The sequence below is a fragment of the Stegostoma tigrinum genome, unplaced genomic scaffold (assembly GCF_030684315.1).
Source record: "Stegostoma tigrinum isolate sSteTig4 unplaced genomic scaffold, sSteTig4.hap1 scaffold_102, whole genome shotgun sequence".
In the NCBI taxonomy this organism is placed as follows: Eukaryota; Metazoa; Chordata; class Chondrichthyes; order Orectolobiformes; family Stegostomatidae; genus Stegostoma; species Stegostoma tigrinum.
In genome coordinates, this window is record NW_026728054.1 from 113,999 (window position 1) to 127,088 (window position 13,090).

The 13,090-nt window shown below is 49.9% G+C and overlaps 1 long non-coding RNA gene across 1 annotated transcript in view; it reads left to right on the forward strand.

Annotated features, from left to right (window-relative positions):
- LOC132207569 (uncharacterized) overlaps positions 1–13,090 on the forward strand; it is a 113,457-nt gene that overhangs the window by 57,282 nt on the left and 43,085 nt on the right. The gene's annotated exons all lie outside the window — the stretch shown is intronic.

Genomic DNA, 13,090 nt, shown 5'->3' on the forward strand with positions numbered 1-13,090 from the left:
CTGGGAAGGAGTGACTGAGTGAAATGCGATGCACTGACTGAGTCAAATGCGATGCACTGACTGAGTGAAATGAGATGCAGTGACTGCGTGAAATGTGATGCAGTGACAGACTGAAAGGCGATGCTGTGACAGAATGAAATGGGATGCAGTGACTGACAGAAATGGCATGCAGTGACTGAGGGAAATGGGATGCAGTGACTGAGGGTAATGGGATGCAGTGACAGAGGGTAATGGGATGCAGTGACAGAGGGTAATGGGATGCAGTGACAGTGGGTAATGGGATGCAGTGACAGAGGGTAATGGGATGGAGTGACTGTGCGTAATGGGATGCAGTGCCTGAGTGAAATGTGATGCTGTGACTGTGGGGAATAGGGTGTGGTGACTGATGGAAATTGATTCACGTCTCACTTGAATAGGATTCACTGTCTCCGTTAAATGGGATGCAGTGACTGAGGAACAGGAGGTGCCGTGACTGATGGAAAGGAGGTGCAGTGACTGAGGGAAAGGAGGTGCAGTGACTGAGGGAAAGGAGATGCAGTGACTGAGGGAAAGGAGATGCAGTGACTGAGGGAAAGGAGATGTAGTGACTGAGGGAAAGGAGATGCAGTGACTGACTGAAAAGGGAGGGAGTGACTGACTGAAATGGGATGCAGTGACTTAACGAAATGAGATGCAGTGACTGAGTGAAATGAGATGCACTGACTGAGTGAAATGAGATGCACTGACTGAGTGAAATGTGATGCAGCGGCTGCGTGAAATGGGATGCACTGGCTGCGTGAAATAGGATGCACTGGCTGCGTGAAATGGGATGCAGTGACTGAGTGAAGTGGGATGCAGTGACTGAGGGAAATCGGATGCAGTGACTGAGGGAAATCGGATGCAGTGACTGAGGGAAATGGAATGCAGTGACTGACTGAAATGGGAGGCAGTGACTGAGTGAAGTGGGATGCGGTGACTGAGTGAAATGTGGTGCAGTGACTGAGTGAAATGTGGTGCAGTGACTGAGTGAAGTGGGATGCAGTGACTGAGTGAAGTGGGATGCAGTGACTGAGTGAAGTGGGATGCAGTGACTGAGGGAAATGGGACGCAGTGACTGAGTGTAATGCGATGCAGTAACTAAGGAAAGGACATGCAGTGACTACGGGAAATGGGATGCACTGACTGAGTGAGATGGGGTTCTCAGACTGAGTGAAATGTGATGCAGTGACTGAGAGGAAAGGAGATGCACTGACTGACTGAAATGGGAGGGAGTGACTGACTGAAATGGGAGGCAGTGACTGAGTGAAGTGGGATGCAATGACTGAGTGAAATGGGAGGCAGTGAGTGATTGAAATGGGAGGCAGTGACTGAGTGACATGTGGTGCAGTGACTGAGTGAAATGCGATGCAGTGACTGAGTGAAATGGGCCGCAGTGCCTGAGTGAAATGGGCCGCAGTGCCTGAGTGAACTGGGCCCCAGTGCCTGAGTGAAATGGGATGCAGTGCCTGAGTGAAATGGGATGCAGTGTCTAAGGGTAATGGGATGCGGTGACTGAGGGTAATGGGATGTGGTGACTGAGTGAAATGCGATGCGGTGACTGAGTGAAATGGGATGCAGTGACTGAGTGAAATGGGAGGGAATGAGTGACTGAATTTGGGAGGCAGTGACTGAGTGAAGTGGGAGGCAGTGACTGAGTGAAGTGGGAGGCAGTGACTGAGAGCAGTGGGATGCAGTGACTGAGGGAAATGGGATGCAGTGCCTGAGGGAAATGGGATGCAGTGACTGAGTGAAATGCGATGCAGTGACTGAGGTAAAGGAGATGCAGAGACTGAGGGAAAGGAGATGCTGTGACCATGGGAAATGGGATGCAGTGAGTGTGGGAAATTGAATGCATCGTCTGTGAGATACGGGAAACAGTGACTGATGGAAATGTGATGCAGTGACTGAGTGAAATGTGATGCAGTGACTGAGTGAAATGTGATGCAGTGACTGCTTGAAATGGGATGCAGTGACTGAGGGAAATGGGATGGAGTGACTGAGGGAAATGGGATGCAGTGAATGAGTGAAATGTGATTTAGTCACTGAGTGAAATGGAATGCAGTCGCTGAGTGAAATGGGATGCATCACTGAGTACAATGGGATGCAGTGACTGGGTGAAATGGGATGCAGTCACTGAGTGAAATCGGATGCAGTGACTGAGGGAAATGGGATGCACTGACCGAGTGAAATGAGATGCAGTGACTGATGGAAATGGGATGCAGTGACTGAGGGAAATGGGGTGCAGAATTTGTGGGAAGAAGGATGCAATCACTGAGTGAAATGAGATGATGAGACTGAGGGCAAGGAGATGCTGTGACTATGTGAAATGGGATGCACTGAGTGTGGGAAATTGAATGCAGCGTCTGGGAGATAAGGAAAACAGTGACTGATGGAAATGGGATGCAGTAAATGTGTTGAAGGAGTTGCAGTGACTGAGTGAAATGGGATGCAGTGACTGAGTGAAATGGGATGCAGTGACTGAGTGAAATGGGATGCAGTGACTGAGTGAGATGGGATGCATCACTGAGTGAAATGGGATGCAGTGACTGATGGAAATTGGATGCAGTGACATAGTGACATGAGGTGCAGTGAATGAGTGAAATGAGATGCAGTGTCTGATTGAAATGTGATGCAGTGACTGAGGGAAATGGGACGCAGTGACTGAGGTACTGGGAAGGAGTGACTGAGTGAAATGCGATGCACTGACTGAGTGAAATGCGATGCACTGACTGATGGAAATTGGATGCGGTGACAGAGCAACATGAGCTGCAGTGACTGAGTGAAATGAGAAGCATTGAATGCACTGTCTGTGAGATACGGGAAACAGTGACTGATGGAAATGGGATGCAGTGACTGTGGTGAAGGGGATGCAGCGACTGAGTGAAATGGGATGCAGTGACTGAGTGAAATGCGATGCAGTGACTGCGTGAAATGTGATGCAGTGACAGAGTGAAAGGCGATGCAGTGACAGAGTGAAAGGCGATGCAGTGACAGAGTGAAAGGCGATGCAGTGACAGAGTGAAATGGGATGCAGTGACAGAGTGAAATGGGATGCAGTGACAGAGTGAAATGGGATGCAGTGACAGAGTGAAATGGGATGCAGTGACTGAGGGAAATGGGATGCAGTGACTGAGGGAAATGGGATGCAGTGACTGAGGGTAATGGGATGCAGTGACAGAGGGTAATGGGATGGAGTGACTGTGCGTAATGGGATGCAATGACTGAGTGAAATGGGATGCGGTGACTGAGGGTAATGTGATGCAGTGACTGAGTGAAATGCGATGCTGTGACTGCGGAAGGGACATGGAGTGACTGAGTGAAATGTGATGCAGTCACTGAATGAAATGGGATGCACTGATTGTGTGAAATGGGATGCAGTGACTGAGTGAAATGGGATGCAGTGACTGAGGGAAAATGGGTTGCAATGACAGATGGAAATGGGATGCAGTGACTGTGGGAAATGCGATGCAGTGACTGAGTGAATTGGGATGCAGTGACACACGGAAATGGGATGCCTTGACTGAGGGAAATGAGATGCAGAGATTGTGTGAAATGGGATGCAGTGATTGTGTGAAATGGGATGCAGTGACTGAGGGAAATGGGAAGCAGAGTCTCAGGGAAATGGGATGCAGTGACTCAGGGAAATGGGATGCAGTGATTGAGTGAAATGGGATGCAGTGACTGATGCAAATGGGATGCAGTGACTGATGCAAATGGGATACATTGACTGAGGGGAATGGGTTGCAGTGACTGAGGGAAATGGGATGCAGTGACTGAGGGAAATGAGATGCAGTGACTGAGGGAAATGAGATGCAGTGACTGAGGGAAATAGGATGCAGTGACTGAGGGAAATAGGATGCAGTGACTGAGGGAAATCGGATGCAGTGACTGAGTGAAATGGGATGCAGTGACTGAGGGAAAGGAGATGCTGTGATGATGGGAAATAGGATGCAGTGAGTGTGGGAAATTGACTGCAGCGTCTGTGAGATAAGGGAAACAGTGAGTGATGGAAATGGGATGCACTGACTGTGTTGAAGGAGATGCAGTGATTGAGTGAAATGGGATGCAGTGACTGAGGGAAATGGGATGCAGTGACTGAGGGAAATGGGATGCAGTGACCTAGGGAAATGGGATGCAGTGACAGAGTGACATGTGCTGCAGTGTCTGATGGAAATGTGATGCAGTACCTGATGGTAATGGGACGCAGTGACTGAGGGAAATGGGGTGCAGTGACTGAGGGAAATGGGGTGCAGTGACTGAGGGAAATGGGGTGCAGTGACTGAGTGAAATGGGATGCAGTGACTGAGTGAAATGGGATGCAGTGACTGAGGGAAATGGGGTGCAGTGACTGAGTGAAATGGGATGCAGTGACTGAGTGAAATGGGATGCAGTGACTGAGGGAAATGGGATGCAGTGACTGACTGAAATGGGCTGCAGTGACTGAGTGAAATGGGATGCAGTGACTGACTGTAATGTGACGCCGTGACTGTGGGGAATTGGGTGCGGTGACTGAGTGAAATTGGATGCAATGACTGTGGGAAATGGATGTAGTGACTGAGAGAAATGGGATGCTGTGACTGAGTGAAATGGGGTGCAGTGACCGTGGGAAATGGGATGCAGTGTCTGAGTGAAATGGGATGCAGTGTCTGAGTGAAATGGGATACTGTGACTGAGTGAAATGGGATGCAGTGACTGATGGAAAGGAGATGCAGTACCTGACGGAACTTGATTGCAGCGTCAGTTGAGAAACGGGATGCAGTGACTGCGTGAAATGGGATGCAGTGACTGCGTGAAATGGGATGCAGTGACTGAGTGAAATGTGATGCCATGACTGTGTGAAATGTGATGCAGTGACTGTGTGAAATGTGATGCTTTGACTGCGTGAAATGGGATGCAGTGACTGCGTGACATGGGATGCAGTGACTGAGGGAAATGGGATGCAGTGACTGATGGAAATGGGAAGCAGAGTCTCAGGGAAATGGGATGCAGTGATTGAGTGAAATGGGATGCAGTGACTGATGCAAATGGGATGCAGTGACTGATGCAAATGGGATGCAGTGACTGATGCAAATGGGATACATTGACTGAGGGAAATGGGTTGCAGTGACTGAGGGAAATGGGTTGCAGTGACTGAGGGAAATGGGATGCAGTGAATGAGGGAAATGAGATGCAGTGACTGAGGGTAATGAGATGCAGTGACTGAGGGAAATGGGATGCAGTGACTGAGGGAAATCGGATGCAGTGACTGAGTGAAATGGGATGCAGTGACTGAGGGAAAGGAGATGCTGTGACGATGGGAAATGGGATGCAGTGAGTGTGGGAAATTGACTGCAGCGTCTGTGAGATAAGGGAAACAGTGAGTGATGGAAATGGGATGCACTGACTGTGTTGAAGGAGATGCAGTGATTGAGTGAAATGGGATGCAGTGACTGAGGGAAATGGGATGCAGTACCTGATGGAAATGGGACGCAGTGACTGAGGTACTGGGAAGGAGTGACTGAGTTCATGGGGATGCAGTGCCCGAGCGGACTTGGGGTGCAGTGAGTGAGGGAAATGGGATATAGTGCCTGAGTGAAATGAGATGCAGTGAGTGAGGGAAATGGGATGCAGTGATTGAGTGAAATGAGATGCAGTGAATGAGGGAAATGGGATGCAGTGAGTGAGGGACATGGGATGCAGTGACTGAGGGACATGGGAAGCATTGAGTGAGTGAAATGCGATGCAGAGACTGAGGGAAAGGAGATGCTGTGACTATGGGAAATGGGAAGCAGTGAGTGTGGGAAATTGAATGCAGTGCCTGTGAGATACGGGAAACAGTGACTAATGGAAATGGGATGCAGTGACTGAGTGAAATGGGATTCAGTGACTGAGAGAAATGTGATGCCTTGTTTGATGGAAATATGATGCAGTAACTGACGGAAATGAGATGCAGTGGCTGAGTGAAATGGGATGCAGTGACTGCGTGAAATGGGATGCAGCGACTGTGTGAAATGGGATGCAGTGATTGAGGGAAATGGGATGCAGTGACTGAGTGAAATGTGATTCAGTCACTCAGTGAAATGGAATCCAGTCGCTGAGTGAAATGGGATGCAGTGACTGAGGGAAATGGGATGCACTGACCGAGTGAAATGGGCTGCAGTGCCCGAGTGAAATGGGCCGCAGTGCCCGAGTGAAATGGGCCGCAGTGCCCGAGTGAAATGGGCCGCAGTGCCCGAGTAAAATGGGCCACGGTGCCCGAGTGAAATGGGATGCCATGCCTGAGGGTAATGGGATGCAGTACCTGAGTGAAATGTGATTCCGTGACTATGGGGAATAGGGTGTGGTGACTGATGGAAATTGATTCACCGTCTCAATTGAATAGGAATCACTGTCTCCGTTAAATGGGATGCAGTGACTGAGGGAAATGAGATGCAGTGACTGAGGGAAATGAGATGCAGTGACTGAGGGAAATGAGATGCAGTGACTGTGGGGAAATGGGATGCTGTGACTGTGGGAAATGGGATGCTGTGACTGTGGGGAATAGGGTGTGGTGACTGAGTGAAATGGGATGTAGTGACTGAGTGAAATGGGATGCAGTGCCTGAGTGAAATGTGATGCTGTGACTGTGGGGAATAGGGTGTGGTGACTGATGGAAATTGATTCACGTCTCACTTGAATAGGATTCACTGTCTCCGTTAAATGGGATGCAGTGACTTAGGGACAGGAGGTGCCGTGACTGATGGAAAGGAGGTGCAGTGACTGAGGGAAAGGAGATGCAGTGACTGAGCGAAAGGAGATGTAGTGACTGAGGGAAAGGAGATGCAGTGACTGACTGAAAAGGAAGGGAGTGACTGACTGAAATGGGATGCAGTGACTTAACGAAATGAGATGCAGTGACTGAGCGAAATGAGATGCAGTGACTGAGTGAAATGAGATGCACTGACTGAGTGAAATGGGATGCACTGGCTGCGTGAAATGGGATGCACTGGCTGCGTGAAATGGGATGCAGTGACTGAGTGAAGTGGGATGCAGTGACTGAGGGAAATCGGATGCAGTGACTGACGGAAATGGGAGGCAGTGACTGAGTGAAGTGGGATGCAGTGACTGAGTGAAGTGGGAGCCAGTGACTGACTGAAATGCGGTGCAGTGACTGAGTCAAATGCGGTGCAGTGACTGAGTGAAATGCAATGCAGTGACTGAGGGAAATGGGACGCAGTGACTGAGGGAAATGGGACGCAGTGACTGAGTGTAATGCGATGCAGTAACTAAGGAAAGGACATGCAGTGACTACGGGAAATGGGATGCACTGACTGAGTGAGATGGGGTTCTCAGACTGAGTGAAATGTGATGCAGTGACTGAGAGGAAAGGAGATGCACTGACTGACTGAAATGGGAGGGAGTGACTGACTGAATTTGGGAGTTGTGACTGACTGAAATGGGAGAGAGAGACTGACTGAAATGGGAGGCAGTGACTGAGTGAAGTGGGATGCAATGACTGAGTGAAATGGGAGGCAGTGAGTGATTGAAATGGGAGGCAGTGACTGAGTGACATGTGGTGCAGTGACTGAGTGAAATGTGGTGCAGTGACTGAGTGAAATGTGGTGCAGTGACTGAGTGAAATGCGATGCAGTGACTGAGTGAAATGAGATGCAGTGACTGAGTGAAACGAGATGCAGTGCCTGAGTGAAATGGGCCGCAGTGCCTGAGTGAAATGGGCCGCAGTGCCTGAGTGAACTGGGCCCCAGTGCCTGAGTGAACTGGGCCCCAGTGCCTGAGTGAAATGGGATGCAGTGCCTGAGTGAAATGGGATGCAGTGCCTAAGGGTAATGGGATGCGGTGACTGAGGGTAACGGGATGCGGTGACTGAGTGAAATGCGATGCAGTGACTGAGTGAAATGGGAGGGAATGAGTGACTGAATTTGGGAGGCAGTGACTGAGTGAAGTGGGAGGCAGTGACTGAGAGCAGTGGGAGGCAGTGACTGAGGGAAATGGGATGCAGTGCCTGAGGGAAATGGGATGCAGTGCCTGAGGGAAATGGGATGCAGTGACTGAGTGAAATGGGATGCAGTGACTGAGTGAAATGGGATGCAGTGACTGAGTGACATGTGGTGCAGTGACTGAGTGAAATGCGGTGCAGTGACTGAGTGAAATGCGATGCAGTGACTGAGTGAAATGAGATGCAGTGACTGAGTGAAACGAGATGCAGTGCCTGAGTGAAATGGGCCGCAGAGCCTGAGTGAAATGGGCCGCAGTGCCTGAGTGAACTGGGCCGCAGAGCCTGAGTGAAATGGGCCGCAGTGCCTGAGTGAACTGGGCCCCAGTGCCTGAGTGAACTGGGCCCCAGTGCCTGAGTGAAATGGGATGCAGTGCCTAAGGGTAATGGGATGCGGTGACTGAGGGTAACGGGATGCGGTGACTGAGTGAAATGCGATGCAGTGACTGAGTGAAATGGGAGGGAATGAGTGACTGAATTTGGGAGGCAGTGACTGAGTGAAGTGGGAGGCAGTGACTGAGAGCAGTGGGAGGCAGTGACTGAGAGCAGTGGGAGGCAGTGACTGAGGGAAATGGGATGCAGTGCCTGAGGGAAATGGGATGCAGTGACTGAGTGAAATGGGATGCAGTGACTGAGTGAAATGGGATGCAGTGACTGAGGTAAAGGAGATGCAGAGACTGAGGGAAAGGAGATGCTGTGACCATGGGAAATGGGATGCAGTGAGTGTGGGAAATTGAATGCATCGTCTGTGAGATACGGGAAACAGTGACTGATGGAAATGTGATGCAGTGATTGAGTGAAATGGGATGCAGTGACTGAGTGAAATAGGATGCAGTGACTGCTTGAAATGGGATGGAGTGACTGAGGGAAATGGGATGGAGTGACTGAGGGAAATGGGATGCAGTGACTGAGTGAAATAGGATGCAGTGACTGCTTGAAATGGGATGCAGTGACTGAGTGAAATGTGATGCAGTGACTGAGTGCAATCGGATGCAGTGACTGAGTGAAATGTGATTTAGTCACTGAGTGAAATGGAATGCAGTCGCTGAGTGAAATGGGATGCATTACTGAGTACAATGGGATGCAGTGACTGAGGGAAATGGGATGCACTGACCGAGTGAAATGAGATGCAGTGACTGATGGAAATGGGATGCAGTGACTGAGGGAAATGGGGTGCAGAATTTGTTGGAAGAAGGATGCAATCACTGAGTGAAATGAGATGATGAGACTGAGGGCAAGGAGATGCTGTGACTATGTGAAATGGGATGCACTGAGTGTGGGAAATTGAATGCAGCGTCTGGGAGATACAGAAAACAGTGACTGATGGAAATGGGATGCAGTAAATGTGTTGAAGGAGTTGCAGTGACTGAGTGAAATGGGATGCAGTGACTGAGTGAAATGGGATGCAGTGACTGAGTGAAATGGGATGCAGTCACTGAGTGAGATGGGATGCATCACTGAGTGAAATGGGATGCAGTGACTGATGGAAATTGGATGCAGTGACTGTGGTGAAGGGGATGCAGTGACTGAGTGAAATGGGATGCAGTGACTGCGTGAAATGTGATGCAGTGACAGAGTGAACTCTGATGCAGTGACAGAGTGAACTCTGATGCAGTGACAGAGTGAAAGGCGATGCAGTGACAGAATGAAATGGGATGCAGTGACAGAGTGAAATGGGATGCAGTGACTGACGGAAATGGCATGCAGTGACTGAGGGAAATGGGATGCAGTGACTGAGGGAAATGGGATGCAGTGACTGAGGGTAATGGGATGCAGTGACTGATGGTAATGGGATGCAGTGACAGAGGGTAATGGGATGCAGTGACAGAGGGTAATGGGATGGAGTGACTGTGCGTAATGGGATGCAATGACTGAGTGAAATGGGATGCAGTGACTGAGGGTAATGTGATGCAGTGACTGAGTGAAATGCGATGCTGTGACTGAGGAAGGGACATGGAGTGACTGAGTGAAATGTGATGCAGTCACTGAATGAAATGGGATGCAGTGATTGTGTGAAATGGGATGCAGTGACTGAGGGAAATGGGATGCAGTGACTGATGGAAATGGGAAGCAGAGTCTCAGGGAAATGGGATGCAGTGATTGAGTGAAATGGGATGCAGTGACTGATGCAAATGGGATACATTGACTGAGGGAAATGGGTTGCAGTGACTGAGGGAAATGGGATGCAGTGAATGAGGGAAATGAGATGCAGTGACTGAGGGAAATGAGATGCAGTGACTGAGGGAAATGGGATGCAGTGACTGAGGGAAATCGGATGCAGTGACTGAGTGAAATGGGATGCAGTGACTGAGGGAAAGGAGATGCTGTGACGATGGGAAATAGGATGCAGTGAGTGTGGGAAATTGACTGCAGCGTCTGTGAGATAAGGGAAACAGTGAGTGATGGAAATGGGATGCACTGACTGTGTTGAAGGAGATGCAGTGATTGAGTGAAATGGGATGCAGTGACTGAGGGAAATGGGATGCAGTGACTGAGTGAAATGGGATGCAGTGACCTAGGGAAATGGGATGCAGTGACAGAGTGACATGTGCTGCAGTGTCTGATGGAAATGTGATGCAGTACCTGACGGAAATGGGACGCAGTGACTGAGGTACTGGGAAGGAGTGACTGAGTTCATGGGGATGCAGTGCCCGAGCGGACTTGGGGTGCAGTGAGTGAGGGAAATGGGATACAGTGCCTGAGTGAAATGAGATGCAGTGACTGAGGGAAATGGGATGCAGTGATTGAGTGAAATGAGATGCAGTGACTGAGGGACGTGGGACGCAGTGACTGAGGGTAATGTGATGCCGTGACTGTGGGGAATATTGCGCGGTGGCTGATGGAAATCGATTCGCTGTCTCAGTTGAATAGGATTCACTCTCTCCATTAAATGGGATGCAGTGACTGAGTGAAATGGGATGCAGTGACTGTGGGAAATAGGATGTAGTGACTGAGAGAAATGGGATGCAGTGACTGTGGGAAATGGGATGCAGTGTCTGAGTGAAATGGGATGCAGTGTCTGAGTGAAATGGGATGCAGTGACTGAGGGAAATGGGGTGCAGTGACTGAGTGAAATGGGATGCAGTGACTGAGTGAAATGGGATGCAGTGACTGAGTGAAATGGGCTGCAGTGTCTGAGTGAAATGGGATGCAGTGACTGACTGTAATGTGATGCCGTGACTGTGGGGAATTGGGTGCGGTGACTGAGTGAAATTGGATGCAATGACTGTGGGAAATGGGATGTCGTGACTGAGAGAAATGGGATGCTGTGACTGAGTGAAATGGGGTGCAGTGACTGATGGAAAGGAGATGCCGTACCTGACGGAACTTGATTGCAGCGTCAGTTGAGAAACGGGATGCAGTGACTGCGTGAAATGGGATTCAGTGACTGCGTGAAATGGGATGCAGCGACTGTGTGAAATGGGATGCAGCGACTGTGTGAACTGGGTCGCAGTGACTGAGTGAAATGTGATTCAGTCACTCAGTGAAATGGAATGCAGTCGCTGAGTGAAATGGGATGCAGTGACTGAGGGAAATGGGATGCACTGACCGAGTGAAATGGGCTGCAGTGCCCGAGTGAAATGGGCCGCAGTGCCCGAGTGAAATGGGCCGCAGTGCCCGAGTGAAATGGGCCGCAGTGCCCGAGTGAAATGGGCCGCAGTGCCCGAGTAAAATGGGCCACGGTGCCCGAGTGAAATGGGATGCCATGCCTGAGGGTAATGGGATGCAGTACCTGAGTGAAATGTGATGCCGTGACTATGGGGAATAGGGTGTGGTGACTGATGGAAATTGATTCACCGTCTCAATTGAATAGGAATCACTGTCTCCGTTAAATGGGATGCAGTGACTGAGGGAAATGAGATGCAGTGACTGAGGGAAATGAGATGCAGTGACTGTGGGGAAATGGGATGCTGTGACTGTGGGAAATGGGATGCTGTGACTGTGGGGAATAGGGTGTGGTGACTGAGTGAAATGGGATGTAGTGACTGAGTGAAATGGGATGCAGTGCCTGAGTGAAATGTGATGCTGTGACTGTGGGGAATAGGGTGTGGTGACTGATGGAAATTGATTCACGTCTCACTTGAATAGGATTCACTGTCTCCGTTAAATGGGATGCAGTGACTTAGGGACAGGAGGTGCCGTGACTGATGGAAAGGAGGTGCAGTGACTGAGGGTAATGGGATGCAGTGACTGATGGTAATGGGATGCAGTGACAGAGGGTAATGGGATGCAGTGACAGAGGGTAATGGGATGGAGTGACTGTGCGTAATGGGATGCAATGACTGAGTGAAATGGGATGCAGTGACTGAGGGTAATGTGATGCAGTGACTGAGTGAAATGCGATGCTGTGACTGAGGAAGGGACATGGAGTGACTGAGTGAAATGTGATGCAGTCACTGAATGAAATGGGATGCAGTGATTGTGTGAAATGGGATGCAGTGACTGAGGGAAATGGGATGCAGTGACTGATGGAAATGGGAAGCAGAGTCTCAGGGAAATGGGATGCAGTGATTGAGTGAAATGGGATGCAGTGACTGATGCAAATGGGATACATTGACTGAGGGAAATGGGTTGCAGTGACTGAGGGAAATGGGATGCAGTGAATGAGGGAAATGAGATGCAGTGACTGAGGGAAATGAGATGCAGTGACTGAGGGAAATGGGATGCAGTGACTGAGGGAAATCGGATGCAGTGACTGAGTGAAATGGGATGCAGTGACTGAGGGAAAGGAGATGCTGTGACGATGGGAAATAGGATGCAGTGAGTGTGGGAAATTGACTGCAGCATCTGTGAGATAAGGGAAACAGTGAGTGATGGAAATGGGATGCACTGACTGTGTTGAAGGAGATGCAGTGATTGAGTGAAATGGGATGCAGTGACTGAGGGAAATGGGATGCAGTGACTGAGTGAAATGGGATGCAGTGACCTAGGGAAATGGGATGCAGTGACAGAGTGACATGTGCTGCAGTGTCTGATGGAAATGTGATGCAGTACCTGACGGAAATGGGACGCAGTGACTGAGGTACTGGGAAGGAGTGACTGAGTTCATGGGGATGCAGTGCCCGAGCGGACTTGGGGTGCAGTGAGTGAGGGAAATGG